This window comes from Eptesicus fuscus, chromosome 15 (assembly GCF_027574615.1).
Source record: "Eptesicus fuscus isolate TK198812 chromosome 15, DD_ASM_mEF_20220401, whole genome shotgun sequence".
Lineage (NCBI taxonomy): Eukaryota > Metazoa > Chordata > Mammalia > Chiroptera > Vespertilionidae > Eptesicus > Eptesicus fuscus.
This window is the reverse complement of record NC_072487.1, coordinates 55,533,338-55,557,004: the sequence shown is the minus strand read 5'-3', so window position 1 is coordinate 55,557,004 and position 23,667 is coordinate 55,533,338. Positions and strand designations below refer to the sequence as shown.

The 23,667-nt window shown below is 39.7% G+C and overlaps 1 long non-coding RNA gene across 1 annotated transcript; it reads right to left on the bottom strand.

The window, feature by feature from the left end:
- Positions 1-545: 545 nt before the first annotated feature.
- On the bottom strand, positions 546-15,242 carry LOC114231649 (uncharacterized). Its single transcript, XR_008558263.1, has 4 exons — positions 15,171-15,242; positions 11,281-11,360; positions 3,794-3,870; positions 546-617 (listed from the first exon to the last, which is right to left on the bottom strand). It is a non-coding gene; the product is annotated as an uncharacterized LOC114231649 (long non-coding RNA).
- Between the last annotated feature and the right edge of the window lie 8,425 nt (positions 15,243-23,667).

The following is a 23,667-nucleotide window of genomic DNA, read 5'->3' as shown; positions in this document are numbered from 1 at the left end:
GGTCTTGACGGCTGTTCAGTGAAATTCCAGGAAAGGGGCAGCACTTAGAGTCGCATTATAAAGCAGAATTCCCCTCCCTATCCTGTTCCTACCATCCAGCTCACATTAAGGTTGTGTTCATGGACCCAAGGTGTACTGCTGTCGAAGTTACTACAACTTAGTCCCTTAAAGCAATGCGTGTTCATTATTTTATCGTTCCGTAGGTCAGAAGTCCAATGCCATCTCACTGAGCTAATATCAAGATGTCATAGGTCTACATTTCTTTCTGGAGGCTCCAGGGGGAAATCTTTTCCCTTGCATTTTTCAACTTCTAGAGGCTACCTGCATTTCTTAGCTCCCTCTTCCACATCCCTTTCTTCTGTCTGCAAAGCTAGAAATGTTACTTCTCTCTGATCCTCCTCCAATGGTTACTTCTCTGTCTATGACCACAGCTCAGAAAGGTTTTCCACTGTTAATGAATTGTAGGATTAGACCTACCTCCATAATTCAGGATAATCGTCCTAACTCGGGGTCCTGAGCCTTAATCATATCTGCAAACTCCCTTTTGCCATGTAAGGTAACGTTATCACAGTTTCCAGGGATTAGGATGTGGACATCTTGGGGGGCGGGGCATTATTCTGTCTACAATACAAAGAGATAGAGCATCAGTAGATACAGAAGAAGCAAATGGGTTTTCCAAGAGAGATGTTAGAAATACATAAGGTTCCACATGGCAATTTTAAATAATAAATCTTATAGCTGTGTGATAATAAAAATGTAAGATATTGGTATTTAAGATCTTTCTATGAATGCTGGGGAAAGGTCTACTCACCTGGAGAAATTTTTTAAAAAAATAGTCCCACTGAAAAAGATGCTACACAAGCTGGGGACAGGGAAAAAGAATTCAAATAGCTACTATATCCATCCAAGAAGCTCAGTAACATTAATTCAATTCATACCTCACAGCCCCACTTACACATACGTACATACCTTCAGAGAGACACAAAATTATCTCTTTTCATATTATCTTTTTATTAATGTTATTTTAAGTGGCATAAAACATTTATAAATCCTACATTTAGATTACATATGTTTATATGTACTGCTTAGTACCTATAATAAAGGTACTGTTTGTCAATTCACCATAGTATCTTACCCTTTTAGTGAAGTATGAGAAAAGTTAAAGAGATTTCTTGTTAATATATTAGTGCTTTAATGGATGATGAAAGTTCCCCTTATCAAAATTTGTTACTAGAACTAATTTAGTTACATTCTGGTTGCAAATTGCAGTCATTTTTTTTCCAGTTCTTCTGACTCGTTAGCTATGTCTAAACATGCAAAATAGATCAAAGAATTGAGGCCATTATGGTAAGAAAATGCTCTGTCTTTTTCTATCTGAATTATCCAAGTCATTGAGGCCAAGAGTTTCAAGCATTTTAATAATTTGAAGACTTTCTCAAATCTCTACATTTTCTGTGCAGAAACCATTTAAGGAAGGCAAATAATTCAACCAGATTTTCAATATCAATTATATTATTTAGCATTGAGATAATTTAACATATTTGATACTTTATCATCTCTGTACATTCATAAAATGTAATGAGGAAAAGGGGCTTACACTTTTAGGGAGCTTTTCATGTACCAGACACTGGGTTTTATGCTTTTTATACATTTAATCATTATACTAATGATGCACTATACATACTTTTACTTTTATTTCACAGAAGAAAAAATATAATTTAAGCACAGGGAATTTGAGTCCCTTGCTCAAGATCACACAGGTAAGTGACAAAACTGAAATTGGAATTTTGATTTGAATAATAGAAATAAGTATATTATTTTTCAGTAAAGTACACTGCTTCAGAAACTACCATTTGAAAGGTACTGTGCAATCAGAAGAAAAATAACGCGAATTCCTAGAATGCCTTCTCTCAACATTGTGACTGAAACCATAACCACTTCCAAATATTTTCCTTTGACCCCAGAATGGTTCCTGGGGTGCTCACATGTTCCCGTGAGAAGTAATCGCCACCTTCCATGACTGGCAGTGATTGCCTGTGCTTAGACCCAGGAGAATCCCCAGTCCCCCAGAAACATGCTACTGCAGGAATGCTTCTTGTCAGCGCTGCCTTTACTTCCCATTGATCTCTCACAAAACCTCGCTCTCCATTGGCCCTGACAGAGGCTTTTCTCCTTTCTGCTTCAACAATTACTGTGCGGTCATGGCTTAGAGAAATGCCCTTCCTCTCCCAGCACTGCCCCAGGCCTCCGTGTTATTACAGAAACTTTCATGACATCACTTTTTATTGGAATCAGTCTTCATTAACGTCACCTCTCCTTAAGACTTTAGCTCTAGTCCAGTGGCAGAGATGACCTAATGTTCCCCCAGGCTTGACTAAAGTTTGCACAGGTTTTTTTTTTTTTCCTGACTACAAAAAATCCCTGACCTCCCTTTTCTTAGAGTATTTACTTTAGAAAAATTGTCGTTGTAAATTATTTGTCTCCTACTTTGAAATGCGTGTAAATCTCCTAACCTCTTGCATGTTTTACAGTCCAGAAAATGACTTCCTCAAGGACCTGGGAACCATCTCTTTGAAAAGTAAACAGTGAAGGAGATGGTATCCCTATCTCCCAAAATCTGTGGGAGAGGAGGAACCTAATTTGGATGGATGTCAGTTAACAAGCACAGATAGTCTAATAGCAGAGAAAACCATTTGCAAAGTCAGGAATAACTCAATGTGCTTAACACATCTCATTGATCAGCCTACCCTTTAATGCCCACCAGTACTTGTCCTCTAGCTCACCCCAGTGTTCAAAAACCTCTCCCACCTTTTATCTCAGTCTAGTTGGATTCAGTCTTTCTCTCCTATTCCAATAGTCTTAAGTAAAATTGTCCTTGCCTTTTTAAACCTGGCAGTGCAGTTTTGGCTTTGACACCAGTGTGGAGGCTGAAAGATAGTCTCAGTGTCTTAGAACCGATGGATCAGGCTTTGGTGCCCACTATTCTGCACCTCACCTCTCCTTTCCCTTCACTGCATGGTCTGTTCCCCTTTGAGGGCCTTACAGGGAAAGTTAGACCATTTTCTTTTCTTTTCTTTTCTTTTATTTTATTTTTTACTGTAGCTTTGATGTCTTAGGCCTGGAGGTCCATACGCACTTCAGACTCTAGTCAGGTGTCTTTCCTGTAAAACCATGTATTTCATTATGTAAATCAGTTCTCAGTTGGCTGACTCCGTAAGCACGCAGGACAAGTGGAAACAGGGACAAATGTATCACACTGTGCAGCCTGGGCTCTCACTCTGGGGACACTGCTATAGAAGTCGGAGAAACTCTCTGTTAGCAGGAGATTAAAGCAGGAAGATTTAAGTATAATGTTTTAATTTTGCATAATAATATGTTCAAATATATATTTTAAAAATAACCAAATCCATGAGCCCACAAAAAAGGATAGACACTAATACTTAGGCATGAAAAAGCACAATTACATTGTTGGCTTCAGACATGTGACATAAACAAACTGCCTTTTCTTCCAATTCTGTAATATGATGTTATACTCATTCACAATGGTCTGTAGTCAAATACTATGCCATCACTGTACAGTATCCGCCAGGTATTTGTGGAGCACAAAGCTCTGCAAATAAAATAGCATTCCGAGATGCCACAGCACGGGGCACTTAATTTTTGTGACATCTCATAGTGCCTTTAACATTATTCATGCTTAAACATTGCACATAATAGTAATCAGTTATGAAGTCAGTTCTAAGTAGCTTAAATCTGGCTGATTTCAAGTGATAAAGAGATAAAGGCGAACGACCTTCATTACACGCAGTACTTCCAGCTTGAAATGGCCAACCGGCCTGTGGTTCATGGTCATCATAACTCAGCATCTCTCTGTTGAAGACATTATCATCAATAAATATAAAACATTCGAGTAGCTTAAAACCGCTCGGTGCCTATAGTCATAACAATGTCTATTGTTATCTGTTTGAGTATGTTTGTACCTGTATTTAGCTGTTGATTCAGAGAAACAGGGAAAGCAGTTGCTGTCAGGACCAAGCCAGTTTGGTTTTGCACAGGAAATATAGCCTGGCAGCTTCAATAAAAACAGGCTTCCAATTAAGTCCTTCTATTACATGGAGAAGGTAATCTTTCAGCTAAGCCCAGAGGAGAGAGAAAGAAGGCAGACAAGAGAATGAAAAATAGGGAAACGACCTAGACAGCATAGTTCTTAACTGTGGCCGATCATTCAAAATACCTCCGAAGCTTTTAAATAACACTAGTGTTAGGGCTCATCCCCAGGGATTTCAACTTAATTAGGGTGGAGTGGACTCCAGGTATAGTATTTCTTGAAACTCCTCAGATAATGCTAATGTGGAGGCAGGTTTGAGAACCACTGAAATAAAGGATGCCCATGAGCCATGCGATAGTGCTTGATAAATTACCTTTTAATTTATGAGTACTAATTGTTAAGATTTATTAGCTATTAGAACTTTATGAGTGCCGCAGTAAACTGAGGAATATATTACTAGATTCAGAATTGAGGCTCTGAAAGATAACACCAAAAATGGCATAGGCTTTCACTTACTAAATTTAAATATAAATGAATAAGTTGTGAGCAAAGCTGTGATTCTTACTCTGTTGCCTTTTTTAAAATATTTTATTGATTTTTTTACAGAGAGGAAGGGAGAGGGATAGAGAGTTAGAAACATGGATGAGAGCAAAACATCCATCAGCTGCCTCCTGCACACCCCCTACTGGGGATGTGCCCGCAACCAAGGTACATGCCCTTGACCATAATCGAACCTGGGACCTTTCAGTCCACAGGCCGACGCTCTATCCACTGAGCCAAACCGGTCAGGGCAAAGGGAAACAGATATGTCCAGGATACAGAAATATTATAAAAACTGTTGAAAAATGGTTTGTACTAAAAAATATGAGAGAACTACACCAACTTTGTGCTGCTAAATAAACAACTTAGCAAACGATCTCAACCCCAGTTATTTCTCACCTCTGGTTGTTATCACTGTGCAGAGAATTAGCCTGCAGGTTACACAAGCCAGAGGTAATCATAGAATCCTATGTTTACTTGGTCCAGCCTGGTTTACTTTTACTATTTGTTTTACTCACTTTGGGCTGCTTGAACAAAGTGCCATAGACTGAGAAGCTGATAAACAACAGAAATTTATTTCTCACAGTTGTGGAAGCTGTTAGTCCAAGTTCAGGGTACCAGCATCTCAGGTTCTGGTGAGAGTCTTTTTCCAGGTTTCAGACTGCTGTCTTCTCATTTTGTCCTCTTGTCTGAAGAGCAGCCTGGACTCTCTTTTATAAGGGCACTAACCCCACTCACCACATAATTACCCACCAAAGTCCCCACCTCATAACACCATCGTATTGGAGGTTGGGGTTTCAACATGTGAATTTTGGAGGGATATAAGCCTTCAGTCCCCAACACTATATTAAGAAAATATCCTCTATCCCAGCCAGTCATGTGTGAACGTATTCGATCTATGGTGGATAGAGTAGTAGCCCCATAGATGTCCATGACCTTCCTAATCCCCAGAACCTAAGGATATGTTTTGTTACATAGTAAAGGGGAATTAAGGTTTCAGATAGAATTAAAGTAATTAAGGTTGCTAATCAGCAGCCATGAGATGCAGAGATTATCCCAGATTATCTAGGTGAGTACAGTGGTATCTCAAGGGTACTTGTAAGTGAAAGAGAAGGACAAGTGGTCAGAGTAAGAGTAAGAAACATGTAACAGACCATTACTGGCTTTGAAGGTGGAAGGGAACCATGATCTAAGACTTTCCAGTAGCCTCTGGAAAAAGGCAAGAAAATGGACTCTTTCTTAGAGCTTCCATAGAGGAAGGCACATTGATGACACATTGATTTTAGCCCTGTGGAACTCATTCTTAACTTCTGACCTCCAGAGCTGTAAAATAAATTTGTGTGTGTTTTAAGCCACTCTAGGTATGGTAATTTGTTACAGTAGCAGTAAGAAACCAATACAATGTGTGGAGTTAGATCCTAAACTATCTTGACCTTGGATTTGACCTCACCTGAGCTCCAGTCTGTAATGTTCTTGACTTCTGACAATCTGTTTAATTTTTCACAGGTTGGTCACCTGGTTCCCATTAGGAAGCTTGGTATAATTTTTCTCAATCTTTGACTTAAACTATCCTATTGACTTCAAATTTATTCATTTTCCCTTGCCTGGAAACTTATAGAAATTACTACTTGGTAAAAAAAAAAAAAATCCTTCTTGCTGAACCTAGCCCCTAAGAACACCCCTACCAATGATACCCTTACAAGAGGCATCTTATAGGCACATATCTGATCTATTTCAATTTCCCAAGTAGAACCCAAACTCACCATGTTCCCATCATCCATTTGTGCAAACCATTGTAAATGAATTTTATTTAAAAATACAGCTATAATTTGTCTTTCAGTAGATAATAAATCTAAGATTTTTTTATTCCTTGCTCACTAGAAGAGAAATAAGATACAGCTAGTCTAATGATAAAGTAAATAAATCTGCCATCTACTGGTGTCTAATAAAAATTACAAGTATGAAGCCTTTACTTCATGTTAGGCCCTACCTAGCTATAGTATAACGTTTATAAAAGCAAATTTTTCTCCTATTTTCCTATTTGATGAAAAATAATACAATCAATATGTTTTGTGCTACTTTTTGAAACTGCAATTTCATTTCTTTTGTCTCAATTGTCAAACCCTAATTATGATAGCAGGGACTGAATAGGTTCTAAGATATATAATTAAATTATGTTTGCAGACCCATTGTTACACAAGCCATTTTCAATATTATTTATGTTCTTACTGCCTGAATCAACATCTAAAAGAATCTTTCAAATGAAATCTCACTGTGTACCCATGCACACAGATGCTGTGCTTAACCATTTACACACACACACACACACACACACACACACACACACACACACACAGCATTTTGCTTCTATGTATCCTAAGTGTCCTAAATCAAAACTACAAATCTATGTCCTGCTGAGTAAAGGACATCTTGAGTATTATGGATAATAAAGATCAGCCTCTGATAAATAAGTTATATTATAAAATGGTAAAATCAATCTCATTTTTGACATTTATGTGTACTTAGTTTTCACTGTCACTTTAGGAATATGATGACACTGTGGTTATAGGTATAATAATTTAATGATTGAATTCTCTTGGATTAACCTTTCATTGCCTGAAATTCTGTATACCTTTCTGTCTATAGAAAAAAAATGAACCAAAAATTTTCACTCTGTTGCTATAATTTTGGATGAGAGTTTCTAGCCAATCGAGGATGTTGATTCTATTCATTGTAATTTGTCCTCTGTGCACCATGTGATTGGAACTTGGTGATACATGTGTGAAGGAGCTACACAGTCATGTTTTGACAGTGCTGGAGTATGTCCTTTGGTACACACAGGGCACATCCCAATGAACAGAATCAATGGCCTCTGCATGCTGGAAGCTTAGATACCAAACCATGAGAATTTTCTACATTTTTCAAAAATGGGTCTACTAGCCAGAAATACCTCAAAATAGTGGAGGAAGCTGTGAGAAATCAAAATTGGGAATCATCTGAAATGGGATAAATAATACCTAGTGACATGGATGTCATCCAGTTGCAGGTCCTCAGAAATGCAAGCCTCCTAGTTGAAACGACTAAAATGTGGAGGTTGGTTTGTCTCAGCAGTTACCGTAGCTTTGTTTTTCAGGTATAAAAAACGGGATGAAAAGTAACACGGGCCTCCAAGTGTCCGCAGGGAAAGAGTAAGAAACTATAGTCCTGGTATAGTAACTGTCAAAACTTGGAAAACTTTGCACAGCCTTATATCTTATTATCTAGTTGTGAATAGCAGGCAAACCTTTAAAACCAAAAAAAATTCTGTCTCTGTCCCTCTTCTTGACCCTTTTCCTCCCTCTTTAACATCCATCTCTATGTTCTGCTCAAAGAATTGAGGTAATTGGAGACCCACTGTGGATGCCTGAAACCACGGATAGTACCAAACCCTATCTATACTATATTTTTTGTATACATACATACCTATAATGGAGTTTAATTTACTATTATTTTATTAATAGTAATTGTTCTATTTTATTATTAATATGACTATATCTATATCTATATCTATATCTATATCTATATCTATATCTATATCTATATCTATATCTATATCTAAGTGACTGTTTGACCATTCAACCATTCGACCGGTAGCTATGACACACACTGACCACCAGGGAGCAGACGCTCAACACACAGGCATGGAAACATGGTACAGACTGATGAATCTCAGAGGGAAAGGGGAAGGGGGGAGGATGAGAAGAGATTAACCAAATATCTTAGATGCAACTAGAGGCCCAGTGCATTTGTGCACCAGTGGGGTCCCTCGGCCTGGTCTGTGGGGATCGGGTCGAAACATCCCCTGAAGGGTCCCAGATTGCTAGAGGGCGCAGGCCAGGCCAAGGGACCTCACTGGTGCATGAATCCATGCACCGGTCCTCTAGTCTAATCTAATAATAGACAAATATGCAAATTGACCATACCTCCGACACACCCACAAGCCATGCCCACAAGCCACGCCCACCATCCAATCAGAGCGAGTATGCAAATTAACCCAAACCAAGATGGCTACAGCCACAGAGAGCAAGGTTTCCTAGGTAACAGAGGAGGCCAAGCTTTCTGCCAGCCGTTGCCAGGCCTAAGCCTCCACTCAAGCTACAAAGTTTCAATTATAGAAAGTAAACAAATTCAAACAAATGGCGGCAGAATGGAGCTTGAGAGAGCAGGCCAGGGTTGCCGCTGGCAACAGGGGAAGCAAAGCTTTCCACACACCCTGGCCGGGCTCACCTGCTTAAGGCAACATAGTTTCAATTATAATCCCAACACAATGGCTGCTGGCCTCGGAGGGAGCCCCAGGCTTGGCTTGGCTCCGCTCCAGGCTACAAAGTTTCAATTGTAGAAGGAAAATAAATTCCAGATACCAGGGCCTCCGCTTGGGTTACCAGGGGGCGTGGCTGGCCTGCAAACCACCACAGGCCCCTCGCTCAGGCCACCCCACACCCCAAGGGAACCCCGCCCTGATCTGGGACGCCCTTCAGGGCAAACCAGCTGGCCCCCACCCCTGTACCAGGCCTCTATCCTATCTAATAAAAGAATAATATGCAGATTGATCATAACTGCAACACACAATATAGCTGCCCCCATGTGGTCAAAGATCCTGCCCCCATGTGGACACGAGATGGCCAGCAGGAGAGGGCAGTTGGGAGGCACCCGACCTGCAAGGGAGGGCAGTTGTGAGGGATCAGCCCTGCAAGGGAGGGCAGTTGAGAGGGACCAGGCCTGCAAGAAAGGGCAGTTGGAGGTGATCAACCCTCCAGGAGAGGGCAGTTAGGAGTGACCAGGCTGGCAGAGGAGGGAAGTTGGGGGCAAACAGGCTGGCAGGGGAGCTGTTAGGCATCAATCAGGCTGGCAGCGGAGTGGTTAGGGGGTGATCAGGCTGGCAGGCAGAAGCGGTTAGGGGCAATCAGGAAGGCAGGCAGGCAAGCAGTTGGGAGCCAGCAGTCCTGGATTGTGAGAGGGATGTCCGACTGGGATCGGGCCTAAACGGGCAGTCGGATATCCCTCGAGGGGTCTCATATTGGAGAGGGTACAGGCTGGGCTGAGGGAGAACCCCCCTCCGTGCACGAATTTCATGCACCGGGCCTCTAGTATTGTAATAAAAGTCATGTGAATGTGGCATTATTAAGTAAAATAAGAGTGATGAACACAAGCACGGTGCACACTGTGACATTCGATCTGACAAACAAGAGAGCTACTAAGCAACTAGTGGGTGGGCAGTGTATACAGGGTGGACAAAAGGATGATTCATTTTCCTGGTGAGCAGATTGGGAAGATGCCAGATTTCATCATGCTACTGAGGACAGCATGCAGTTTAAAATTTATGAATTATTTATTTTGAAATGTTTCATGTATATGTCTTTTTATTAATCTATTTGAAAACTTTCAAGTTTAAACAGTCAGCCATAGAGATTGGGAGAGAAAAAGAAAAAAATTGTAGTAGGTTCCCTATGCAATTAAAAAACTCATAAGGCTATATAACATTCATGCAACAGAGGAAGAAAATAATGGCATCAACTCTGCATTAACGCTAAGAAACAAAAGGAGACAGATCAGTCCCAGGTCATGTTCTTCATTGACCGTGTTAGACTTGTCAGATTACTCAGTCCGGGAATTTGTATACTGTAACAGCAGATAGTGGAGCAAGCTATATTCATTAGTCCTCTCCTTCTACCCCTGTGTGTAATGGGACATTTATATACAACAACTGATTATTTCAATGGCAGAAACTGTGTGGGAAAGATAATGTGATTGATCCCAGTATCTCTAATTACTGTTCATATGGGCTTAACTATGTCAAGAAAGCCCAGGAGAGAGCACAGCTGGTAGTACCAATTACAGTTAAGGATCAAACTATTAAAATAAAATGATTGGCCTTGTAGAGATCAAAGTGGAAGGTTTACATGACACTAGCAAAGGATCTTTGCCGTAGCATTTGAGAAGTGTTTCCCGGGAAGAATAGAGGTAGGACCTAGGCATGCTTCTGCTTTGCTGAGGGCTCAGAGAAGAGATGAAAAATAATATCGCTTATTTGATGGAACCTTTGAGAATTGATATTGGACAAAGGGACATAAGCATCTTACAAGGAAATGAGCCATATTATGTGTTTTAATAAATTATCTTTAGATAATTTATTTTCCCTCCACATTTGGTTTAGTAATAGTTTGGGAAAAGAATTCTGTATTAAAATTTGATTGGGATATTCAGGCCTGGGAGCTAAGGGCAGAGACTTATAAGTCTAAGTTCAAGTGATCATTTCGTTCCCTTCTAAAATCTCACCATAAATATAGAACTAAAGTCACAAGATAGCCTACAAAAATCTGGGATACTCATTTTTCTAATTTCTAGATTCAGGCAAATGTACAACAGTAAAATAAGTTAAAATTTGTGTATCTTCATTAATATAAAGCATATTTATTTTAGTGATGCAGACCGATGAGAAGAACATAGAATACAAAATGTAAAAAATAATGTAACCCTGAAACATTATTTGAGACTCTTTTTATATTTTTTCTCTCTGAGAGCCCTGAGGTGGTGCTGATATATCCTGAACATATCTTTTCATTGGGCAGAGACCTTGAGAAAACTAAAAAATACAATCAGTTTCCTTTACATGAATTAAGATACTCTAAAGACATGTAGTACATTACACTTACCATTTTATTGAGCACTTGACAGTGGGTCAAGTACTGTTCCGGATGATTTTCATACATTATCAGTAATTCTGATGACAATCCTGCAAGATAAGATTTATGTTAATATTTCCCAGGCATTCAAATAGGTTAAATGACATGACTTTGTAAGTGGCAGAGCTGAGACTGGGCCCCAGGTCAACTTGACTCCAGCTGTCATACCATGAGGTCTATATTGCTGGCCTCATTGGAACTCCTTAAAAGAGAGAAGAAAGAAAACAAACAACCCTCCTTCATCTCAGGCAAATAAGAGGGGTTGCAGGTAGGGTATGGTCAGTGAACATGCTCACTAAGTCATGTCCATGAAGAGAGTTTTGGAAAAGAAAATTGCCCCCCGGTCACTTCCCAGTGAATCAGTCTCCATTTCAGACTTCTGAGATCTAGCCTAGTTTCTTAACAGAAGGAGATGTAACTGTGGGTAATTGCATTTGTCAGTAGCCCTAAGCTGGCCTTTCATTCACTTTTTGTGCTCTCTCGGATAAAAGGGCTCTCGATGAGGGGGAACTTGAAAGAAGCCAAAGCCTGGAGCTGCCAGCATTGACCACCACCAGCACTAAGGCCTAGAGGCAGAAAGACTTACTCTAACCCAGGGTGCAAGTGTAGCAATGGCACAGACAAGGCTACAGCTGCAGACTTGAAGCAGGGGCAGAATGGGGAGGGGCTAGACTCCAGCAGAGGTGAAATCAAGAACATCCAAAGCTAGTGCAAAGTTGGGGCCCAGTGGGAGGGCGACCCAGATTTTGAACGGATCCCTCTGCACAGATATTGTTGTTCCCAGAGCTCTGGAAACAAGGATCTGCCTACATTAAATAAGCTGAGAAGGAAAGATAGGGGCCTTTTGTCCAGGCTACACATTGCCTAAAGGCAGGGGAAAAGATATACGCTGCCAGGAGTCTGGGTTAAATAAAGTCCAGAGGATAACAGCATTTCTTTCAAAGCTCAGTTCATGTGAACACTGTTTCTTGCTGTGCTAATCAATCCTTCAAGTTAGTGTCCATATATCATTATAATAGAGCTATTCTGAACTGAATTCAATATGGTGACAAGTTTATGATTATTTTATTTACTTTAAAGAACATTATGGAAGGTGTGTTTATTTTGTGCTGCTATTAGAAAACTGTATTGCCACAAATCTTCAGATAATTCTTTCTAAGCAAGACTAGGAACTCAAAAGCATTAAAGGAGGGAAATAAATTTGACTACACTAACATTTTTGATATTCTGTATATAAAAATATATCATTAACCAAATTAAAGTTATTACAAGTAGGAAGAAAATATTTGTAAAACATACAGTAGGCAAAGAAATAATGTCCTTAATAGGCAAGGATATCTGACAAATTATTTTTTAAAATTCAATACAAATGTAAACAAGCTATAAAAGCAGCTAAATCTCTGAAGAATAAAAGCAAGTGGTAAGTAGGCATATTAAAGGAAACTTAACCACACTACTAGTCAAGAACATACAAATTAAAACAATGAGAAAATGAGATTTTTTAATTTTTATTTTTTCCAATTACAGTTTGTATTCAATATTACTTTGTACTAGTTTCCAGTGTACAGCATAGTGGTGAGAAAATCATACTTTTCAAAGTGTTTCCCCTGATATTTCCAGCACCCACCTGGCACCATACTTAGTTATTACAATACTAGAGGTCCAGTGCATGAAATTTGTGCACACGGGGCGGGGGGGGGGGGGGGGATGCGGGGAGTGGGGCTCTCAGCCCAGATTGCTAAAGGATGCAGGTCAGGCCCAGGGACTCCACCAGTGCATGATCGGAGCCAGGGAGGGACATGGGAGGTTGGCCAGCCAGGCAGGGATCCCAGGAGGGCTCCAGGGCATGTCCAGCCCTTTTTGCTCAGTCCCGATTGGCCAAACCCCAGCAGCAAGCTAACCTACTGGTCAGAGTGTCTGCCCCCTGGTGGTCATTGCACATCATAGCAAGCAATTGAGCGGCTTTAGCATATCATTAGCACATTACACTTTGATTGGTTGAATGGCCAACCGGACAACTGGACACTTATCATATTGGATTATTGCATATATTTCCTATGCATAAATATTTCTTGCATAAATGATGTGATTATAACATATATATGTCTCATATTTTTATATGTACATCAAATATAACATTGTTATATTTATAGGAGAACATTTTTTATGAAATGATAGGGATACAATGAAGATAGCCCATAGAATCTACATTTTTAGAAAGCTTTTCTGTGATAGGAAAGAGGAAGATAGACCAATGTTAGAGGAGAGGAATGAAGTGTCAACATACAATTTTAAGAGGAAAAAAACTTTAGCATATTCCTAGACATACAGAAAAAGTCATTTTTTAGTGATACACAAATATACTTATGGGTGTGGGAAATGATTCATAGATTTCATATCAAAACTGACGTAGAGGGCCTTCAGAGATTCTGCTGACATATCACATTCCATGGAAACTCAAGTTGCTATTTGTGAATGGTTATCGTTTGGCTATGATATTTTACTATATACCTACATTAATTTTGCAGAGTATTCAAAAAGCAAAAAAAAAAAATGTATTTACCATTCTGCTATACCTGACAGGGAAATGCTAAGCATACACTACTTACAAATCTGTATTTGAGGGACAGGCAGAATATTCTGAATATCCTATCTAATAAAAGAGTAATATGCAAATTAACCAGCACTCCGCTACACCCACAAGCCACACCCACCAGCCAATCAGGAGCAAAGATGCAAATAAACCCAACCAAGATGGCTACGGCCACAGAGAGAAGGAGGGAGGCTTGGGTTTCCCCAGCAATGGAGGAAGCCAAGCTTTCCGCATGCCCTTGCTGGCCTAGGCCTCCACTCAAGGCTACAAAGTTTCAATGATTGAAGATACATAAACCCAAACAGAAATTGCCGCAGCCAGGGAGCTGGAAAGAGCAGGAGGCTAGGGTTGCCCCTGGCAATGGAGGAAGCCAAGCTTTCTGCACACCCTGGCCGGCCCAGGCCTCTGCTTAAGGCTACAAAGTTTCAATTATAAAAGGTAAATAAATTTCAACAGAAATGGCTGCTGCCAGGGAGCAAGCAGAAGGCTTGACTCCGCTCCAGGCTACAAAGTTTCTATTGTAGAAGATAAATAAACCCCAGGTACCAGGGCCTCTGCTTGGGTTGCCAGGGGCATGGCTGGCCTTCAAACCACCACAGGCCCCTTGCCCAGGCTGCCCCATGCCCCAAGGGAACCCCCACCCTGATCCAGGACATCCTTCAGGGCAAACCAGCTGGCCTCCACCGGTGCACCAGGCCTCTATCCTATCTAATAAAAGAGTAATATGCAGATTGACCATCACTCTAACACACAAGATGGCTTCCCCCATGTGGTCAAAGATCCTGCCCCCATGTGTGGACACAAGATGGCCTGCAGGGGAGGGCAGTTGGGGGCGATCAAGCCTTCAGGAGAGGGCAGTTGGAGGGGACCAGGCCTGCAGGGCAGGGCAGTTAGGGTTGACCAGGCCTGCAGGATAGGGCAGTTAGGGGCAAACAGGCTGGCAGGGGAGCAGTTAGGCATCAATCAGGCTGGCAGGGGAGTGGTTAGGGGTGATCAGGCTGGCAGGCAGAAATGGTTAGGGGCAATCAGGAAGGCAGGCAGGTGAGCAGTTGGGAGCCAGCAGTCCTGGATTGTGAGAGGGATCCCAGATTAGAGATGGTGCAAGCTGGGCTGAGGGACACCCCCCTCCCATGCACGAATTTCATGTACCAGGCCTCTAGTAGTCAAATAAAAGAATATGTTGAAAATAAAAAGGAATTGTTTTCTATAGAAAACAAATATTTACTAAGGAGACTAACAGTTGCCAATCATCATGGATACCCATCACCTTCTAAGAGGATTCCAAAGTTTTCCACTGACAGTCACTGCAGGGAAGGCTCATTAACAGACTCAAATGCTTTCCCCACAAATAAGATGTGAACATGTATCTCATATCTCTCTTAAGGTTAATGGCAGGACATGGACCAAAAATAATTCATATGGCCCTTAGGTACTGAGCCATCATTCTCCCCTACATACCTTGGACAAGTAATAAGAGTAACTAAGCAACTCTTATTACTCTGGAATCTAAGGCAGAACTTTAGAAACAAATACATGGATTTGAATGAACACTAGCTCCAAGTGTCTCTTTGAATCTCTGTCAATGCCTGTCCCATCCGTCCTTGGTGCTTTGCTAGAAACAGGGCAACATGTCCTTGAATAGAGAATTCATATTCAAGGAGAGATGGCTCTAACAATGGAACCGACACTGAAGCAACAGCTGGCGAGGAGGTCAAATCTCAAAAGCCTGCGGTTAGGAATTCTCTTTTATCTGTACTTTTTATCATCCACCTACTTTTTTTTTCCTTTTGAAAAATGAAAGTTTTTTTTTTTCTGAGGTTTGAACTAATGGGAAAGGTTAGCTTATGCCTTGCTAATGGACCAGTGAGAAAAAATTCCATGTATTGCCATTTATATTCTTGAGTCTAGGACCACAGAGAGCTGCCGCTGATGCTTGGGGCATGCAGGATACTGTGGCATCTGTTGAGGCTCTTGGGGTGTCACGGGCCAGGAGAAATGCAGGCAACTACAGTGTGATCGTTATAATGAGCTGAGCTGTGTGCAAAGCTCATCAATAGGTCAAAAGGCACAAGATCAGGCCTAGCAACATTTGAACAAGGATCTAGGAAGAGAAGTGTTCCTCATAAAACTACATTTTAGCTTCATGAGAAAATGAGGATTTATAAATGTGCATTTGAGTATGAAAATGCCAGGCTGCAAAATCAGGGTGAGGTGAGTTGGCTGTGACCAGCATGCTGCGCCTGCTCTCGTGGTATAGGGATTCGAGCATAAATGAGTCATTAAAAAGGCTCTGTCTACATTGACTTTTTCTTGAATTGGAAAGGTTAGAAACTCTCTGCTCCATATATCATGGTTTTCCCTATATTCTTTTTAATTGCCTATCAAGACAATCCAATGTGAGCTGTGGAGTTTGCAGGGGCAGGAGCATAAGCCTTCAGCTTTCTTGATCAGCCACAGTATCTTTTGGCAGGATTAAATAACTTCCGGCATCTTTTTGTTGAAACAATATTCACAGAAGGTAGAAACGTGAACCATAGGCTAAGAAGATACTCTATTAGCAGTACTATGTCATGCCTACCATTTGTGAGAACTAGTCTTTTTCTTTCTTGCTCACTTGGTGTATCTTAACTTTTACTTATTGATTTTGAGAGAGAGAGGGAGAGACAGAGAGAGAGAGAGAGGGAGAGAGAGAGAGGGTGAAAAAGAGAGAGAGATAAACACTTATTTGTTGTTCCACTTATTTATGCATTCATGGGTTGATTTCTGTGTGTACTTTACTGGGAATTAAACCCATGACCTTGGCGTATCTGGACAATACTCTAACCAGCTGAGCTATCCAGCCAGGACTACCATTTGTACCTCCCTTATAACATATACTAGAAGGGAAAAAAAAACAAAAAACCTCATTCCTTAATATTTAAGATCTGTGCTCCCAAACATGCCCTTACATTTATAACAGAATTGTTGGAGTCGCTTCAGCCTGCTGGGAGCTCACCACTGTTGGAGCAGTTCTTGAGCCCCCAATAGGACCTCCTGTAGATTGCACTTCTGTCACTTAAATGAAATGAAGGCCCCTAAAAACAGCAAGGACTTTGCTCAGACTTGAAGTCTGACTGTAAGGTCTCTGTCTTCAGGCAACTCGTTTAATGCACCTAGAAATACTAGTACTACCCATCTAAGAAATGTTTTCAAGACTAATTTTCATATCCCAAAAGATGCATCTAAGCAAGCAAATCTCAAAACAATTTTAAAGTACATTTTTACTTTCACATCTTAAAATATGACCTAAAGATTAGAAAGTAGTTCCAGATGTGTGATGTGGGAGAGAAGTATAAGATTCACTCGGGGGAACAATAAGCCTCGCCTGCTTAAAATCTAATCAGGGCTATGTCTCGTTCTTCTTACCAGAGCTCTCAGAATATTATTTGTTTTTTAATCTTCTCAAAGACAAAAGAGATGAACTTTGATCCATACTTCATATCATACCCCTAAATTAACACAAAATAAAGCATAGAACTAAGTGGAAAATTGGAAATGAAAGTTCTAGAAGAAAGCATATGAGAAAAATCTCTGTGAGCTTGGGTTCAACAAAGATTTTGTAGATATGACAAAAAAAGCACAATTATAAAATAAAAATGAGATACAATTGAATTCATCAATTAAAAAGCACTATTCTTTATGTTCATTATAATTCAATGAAGCTGTTAAAATAATTTTGAAAACTAGCATAAGATTAACAACTTTTTATTATGTCAAATAAAGTCATAGAAAAAGCATTATCATGCTATTATTATTTAAAAAATAAAGGATATGTAAAACAAAAAGTAACAATAACCTCTTAGTAACAAATGGAAGTCCTTCAAATTGAACTCATATATTTAGTTTGAACTTATTACATTGTATTTATTTTTCTCATTTTTCAAGAACTAATGAACAGTATTTCATTAAATAGAAGATTTCTGTGGCCTTGGAACTACTGACTTTCAGAATTACCTAGATAATATAACCCTTAGTCTGCCCTTATTAAATATTGCTTATTGTAACTGGAGATTTTGCAGAAACTATAAAATAAATATTTCAAGTTATTATTTTTTGAGATCCTTAATCTGGCATTAATATTATTGCTTGCTATAACAGATGTTCAACATTTGCAAAGCATTGATTAATATTGTCAGTAAAAAGCAAACTGTCCCTCAAAATAGGTCAATATAAATGTAAATTAGTGTGCATTAATTAAAAAGATCAAAAATGACCTGATAGAAACTGAGGCACAATCCTATGAATGAGAGACATGCTAGGAAGAATTTGTCATTACAGATCCCCCCAAAAAAACCTGTTGGTTCACCATTTAGGAAAACTTATGAATAAGTTTGACAAAATTCCAAGTCTGCACACTGTTGTTTTATTCTGATTTTCCTATGAAGGTTTAAAAGCCTAAAAATTGAGACTTTGGCTGATTTCTTTTTGGTGAAACTATACTAGATATTTAATGCAGCAATTTAAGCCATGACAGCAATAAAATTTGAATATTTTTCAGATCTATTCTCAAGACACTGACTTTTAAAGTATTCCCCAGGGGTGTTTTTGGTGAGTCTTTAAGATCTTACTTTGAGAAAATATATCAGAAATAAGACAGAAGCTCTATAGAGCTATCTCAGCTCACAGTTACATGATCAAGGATGCTTCATAAACTTAAAGCACTAACGGCAGCTTTTGAGCAATATAACATGGGACTGAATCAACTGGCAGCTTTCAAACAGACCAATAGAGAGAAGAGGAAACGAATAAAGGAAAATCCAAGTTCAGCAAAGCTCCTGGTTTACTCCAAATGTGATGCATATGGGTGTGTGAATGACAGCTAAACAGTAATTTATGAATAGTCTGTAACTTCAAGTTTATTCACTGCATTCCCTAAAAGGGGGGAGTGGAAAAGCTTCTTTTGAAGGATGAGGACATTCTAATTAGAATAGGAAAACTAGAAGAAAAGAACATTATTCTAGATTTTGTTAATGCGATGCCTCATTTTGTGAGGAGTACAGAAGAAGATTTTTTTCTCTGCTCCAATCTGAGTACCACTTCTTTGGGTACTAAATGTGCTTAATGGTTTGCTGGTGGCTGACTCCCTGATTGCTCTTTCTCCAGAGGGGAAAAAAATTGAGGAAAATGAGGCTCTTGGGAAAACCCTAATGGTGCATCAGAACTGCACTTTAATGTTTCAATAATTAGCAGTAATTATTTCTGCATAGTTTGGGCCTGAGAACTTTGCCTTTCTGACTGTCAGAAGGAGTAGCTTGAGGAGTCCTGTTCTGTAGTATAAGTGCCAAAAAAATTCTAGGTGAAGAATGTCTTACCTGCAGAAGGCAGAGTCACCAGCATGGTGCTAAGGTGCAGGTGGATCAGTCAGGATTAGTTGTAGGCTATTTTTTCACTCCTATTTCAGACAATGATGCAGGATTTGTGTGCATTTCTTTCTTTCTCATCATTACATTTCATAATGGTACAAAGACTTTGAAGGGAGACTCAGCATTTGGATTAAAACTATTGATCTGATCTTATTAAAATTGTATCTCCTATTGCTATTAAGGAAAAAGGTTTTAAACTCCACTACTTTGTACAAAGCTTTTCTTTTCAAACTGGATTACTCTGGGGTTATCTGGTGTTCCTTATTTCCCTTTTTTTGTTGTTGTTGTTCCTTGTTTTCTTATCAAGTTTTTCACCTTCCATCTAGATGATATTACAGATCTCCATAATGTTACTACTCACCAGATCTAGTGGTACTGGAAATAAAAGAAAGACTATATATACCCTTGATTAATTATATATATTTGACTATGCATATAATTATATATAGTATGCATTTTATGTAATCTATATTATAATTATATTATTTTTACATATAAATACAGATATTAATATATGTCATTGACTCATCTTAAGTCACTAGTCAATGTCCTGCTTCCACTCCCTTTCAATCAATATGAAATTTTTTATTTCAAAGATTAGGTGAAATTGAAAGACTTGGAAACAAAAAAAGATGATCTTTTTTATTAATTACATAATTTGGGGTCAAGATGGAGCTCTTCGAGTTGAGTTCAACTAAAGGATCTCATTGCCATTTTAAATGGGGCTCCTTGACCTATGAGAACAATAAAATCTCCTGAGCTACTTTTGGTCATATTAGTCTTTCTATTTTTGTATCATTTGCAGATACATGTGCTAGAAACCACATAGTAATTTGAACGGAGATTTCATATAAAGAATTAATTACTTTTTATAAGGAATTAATTAAGAGGGATAAAATAAAACTCCCCAAAATACTATAGGGCTAAGGAAATATGCCCAAGAAAGAAAGAAACTTCAAAGTAGTGAAAACGGGGTTCCTCCCTAGAGTGGAAATTCAGACCTCACTGAAGAAGGTAAGGTTGCAGCACACTGGATGACAGGGTATTTCTGCATGGTTTTGGGCTAGAGCTTGTTCAAAGTCAGCAGGCCAGTGTCGAAATAGAATCCTCTGCTGGGGAGGCCACAAAATTTTCCAGGAAGATGCATATTTGAGTTGTCGTTTAACTGAGAAGTCAGTTGGGCCACCAGCTAACATAACCACAAAGCTACTAGGAAGCTTCCCACAGGAAACTCACCTAAGACAATCACTGGGAGTGCGCCAGGAAGCCCATGAGTGCCCTTGGAACTCAGGCTGCAGAAGGCAGCTATGTTACTCACGGAACTGGCCCAGCAGCTGAGGGTGCCAGTGAACTTGCTTCTGAGAAGCCAGCTGTGTTTATGATACTGAAGAGGCCACCTGCTGAACTCATCAAAGGTGGTCTCCCCTGGATGCCCTACATGTCAGCCTAGCACCATTCAAGCAGGAAGAAGCAAAGCACACCAGACCCAAAATAGTGCTAACACTAAAGCCCTCACTAACAAAGATTCGTGTGTGCCAGCTCGTGAGGAAGACTGTCCCAGTACCACCAACAGGGCAGTGAAGTGTAAATTTGGAGCTAAGAGGCAATGCATTTATAACTGGAACAATTTAATAAACCAATACCCAAATGAACAAACCAGTATACACTCACCTTCATGTAAGTCATTAAGATTCCACTATGTACTGTCTGAAAGAATATGAGCCTCCTGGAGAATAGTAATGTATAAAATTCACAACATTAAAAGGATGCAAATATCTAGAAGAACTGCAGCATTTCACTTAGCTTTGATGTTAAAGACAAAATGATATCCCTTCCACAACACAACTCTGAAAGCAGTCGTTTAATATAGATGACCTATTGGAAATCCTAAGACATCACTGTACTAGTATCTATAAGCTAATTTGAATAATATCACAGTTCCTGTGAGCAAATAGCTATTTGCAAAGGTTAACTCCAGCAAGTCTGGAATTCACCCGAATTGTTTTGGCAAAGTACCTGCAAGGCACAATCCCTGGCCAAGGCATGAAAGATATGGATTAATAAAATTTCTTTTTAGCCATGAATTTGAGGAGCTTCAGGGTCATTCATACTATCTTGGCAGCTTTGTTTATTGATAATAGTGAGATTGCTGATTTATAACTAATCTTGGCAAAAACCCTAGTGGCTGTGAGGTTAGTATGGGGACAGTGGTGCTTTGCTTTGGGGCTGGTTTCGTACTAAGAATATGCCTACATGACCAGTGAGCTGTAAGAACCTTTGGCTAAAATTCCATTCAGGGATCCCTGTTTTCAAGGTGTTCTGTGCATGTCAGTGCTTCCTGATCAAAGAGAAAAAGTGTTCCTTCCACTGTGGCCCTTATAGAGGGAAGGAAGTTGAAGTTCTCTCTGGACCCCTTGCTGCCAGACAGCCTTGGATGCATGCATAGCTTAACTGCAATGATGTTGCCATATTATATCCTTTTCTTTTTTGTTTTTTCTTTTTAATCCTCACCCGAGGATATTTTTCCATTGATTTTTAGAGAGAGTGGAAGAGAGAGAGAAAGACAGAGAGAAATATCGATGTGAGAGAAACACATTGATTGGTTGCCTCCTGCATGCACCTCAACCAGGGCCCAGGCCAGGGAGGAGCTTGCAACTGAGGTACATGCCCTTGACCAGAATCAAACCTGGGACCCTTTGGTCCACATTCTGCCATTCTATCCACTGAGCCAAACTGGCTCAGGCTGCATCCTTTGCTTGAAGCAAACTGTAAATTTATAAGCATTGCCATTTTGGGTCCTAAGTCTTCTTTAGCAATTGTTTGCTGTCTAACTGCCATTGTTAGTGCTGCAAGGCTGGTTTAAGGTATAATAATTGCTGGGCCTCACAAGGTGAGTGTTGGTTTGAAACCTTGGGAACTTCCCAGGCATAAGTGAAATTGCCCCCCTACACCAAGGGCAGGGAAAGACTAAAGGAAGAGGCAGATCACTCCAGATTGGTAGGGGGTAAGTTTAACAAGCAAGGGAACTTACACATGAGGCTTGTCTTAGATGGCCACAAAACAGGTAGATCTCTGCACCCACATACCAGAATCCTAAAAGTTTATATGGAGGCCTTCGTGGGGTTCAGTCGCACACCCAGTCCAGATGGTCTCACCACTTCTGGGAGTGTGCTGAAGGCAAGTAGAACTTGCATTCCAATGGCATGGAGCAGGTGAAGAACCTCCCATTACCCTGGGTCCAGCTCATGGGTCAAGTGATGGGCATGTCTTCTTGATGACCTTCTGTCTCCTTGATGATCTTGTCTTCTTGATGGCCTCCTGTCTCCTTGATGGCCTCCTGTCTTCTTGATGACCTCCTCCAATAGTGGGAAAATGTTCCAGATGTAGAATAGGTTTTACCCCAGAGAGAAACACTAGGAAACAGTCTTTTTAAAGACTTTATTTTTCCTTAAGAGCCTGAGAAACTTTCCTTTTGGCACCTTCCCTCTTCCCTTGTTTGAAATTTCTCTAGATTTGACAACTATTAACAGTATTCTACATCCCATTCTGTTGCCTTTAATATTTCCAAGCCAGTAAGTTTTTGTCATTTTTATAATGAAACTCAAATTATGAAATGTGCTGGCTCTGGGCTGCATTTTTCCTTTTTCTGAAAAGCCAAATATTGAGAATAGTTTGCAACAAATGGTACTTATCTTTTTTAATTCAGTTTTTTATCTAGTATAAGAGTAACATCATTTCACCTCCTTATTGAATATCCAAGACGTCCATTGGATTTGCTTGTTTTTTTGTGAAGGACCATGCCATGTCAATAAAAGCCATTCATTCCTCTTGCATAGAAATATGTCTTTCATAGTGCAGAAGTTATTTCTTAAAGCTCTGATTGTGAATATTTACTGTAAATTAGGATAAAGAGTAAAGTATTGGATATTTTGATATATTTTTATTTAATAACATTCAAATAATGTTATTTACCTTTTCAAGAAGTATAAATACAAAGTAAGGTTTTGTTCAAGACTAGAAGTTGTGTTCAGATTGGAGGTGATTAATGTATTGAATGTAATTTTTACTAGCTAATGTCATGTGACCAAAGACATGTTTTAATTTTAAAAACTGCCAAATATTAAACCCATGGGCGAGACAAAGCATTAAGCCAGTTCACTGTACCCACCATTTCTGATGCGATAGCTTGGAGAAGAGTGCAGTTAAACCTATGCTAGTCGGTAGACAGCATCTGAGGGGAGAAGAAGCATGATTCAGGAAAGCAGAAGTGGCCATAGTGCACAGCTTTCTTGCCCAGATGATTTGAGACCCACCTCAATGCCCCTCAATTTCCCCAGTGAAATCAAAGCAAGCAACCTAAGA